This window comes from Pan troglodytes, chromosome 20 (assembly GCF_028858775.2).
Source record: "Pan troglodytes isolate AG18354 chromosome 20, NHGRI_mPanTro3-v2.0_pri, whole genome shotgun sequence".
Lineage (NCBI taxonomy): Eukaryota > Metazoa > Chordata > Mammalia > Primates > Hominidae > Pan > Pan troglodytes.
In genome coordinates, this window is record NC_072418.2 from 51,820,040 (window position 1) to 51,820,418 (window position 379).

Genomic DNA, 379 nt, shown 5'->3' on the forward strand with positions numbered 1-379 from the left:
GCGCCCGGCAGTTTTTTTTTTTTTTTTTTTTTTTTTGAGAGAGAGTCTAGCTGGAGTGAAGTGGAGCTATCTCAGCTCACTGCAGCCTCCGCCTCCCAGATTCAAGTGTTTCTTCTGCCTCAGTCTCCTGAATAGCTGGGATTATAGGTGCCTGCCACCACACCCAGCTAATTTTTGTACTTTTAGTAGAGACGGGGTTTCACATGTTGGCCAGGCTGGTCTCGAACTCCTGACTTCAGGTGATGCACCGGCTTCAGCCTGCCAAAGTGTTGGGATTACAGGCGTGAGCCACCTTGCCCGGTCAGTGTTGGTTATTAAGGTGGTGCAAAAGAAGGCATGTCGGAGCCCTTCCTCCAAATGAGGAGGCACAGAAGCTGGC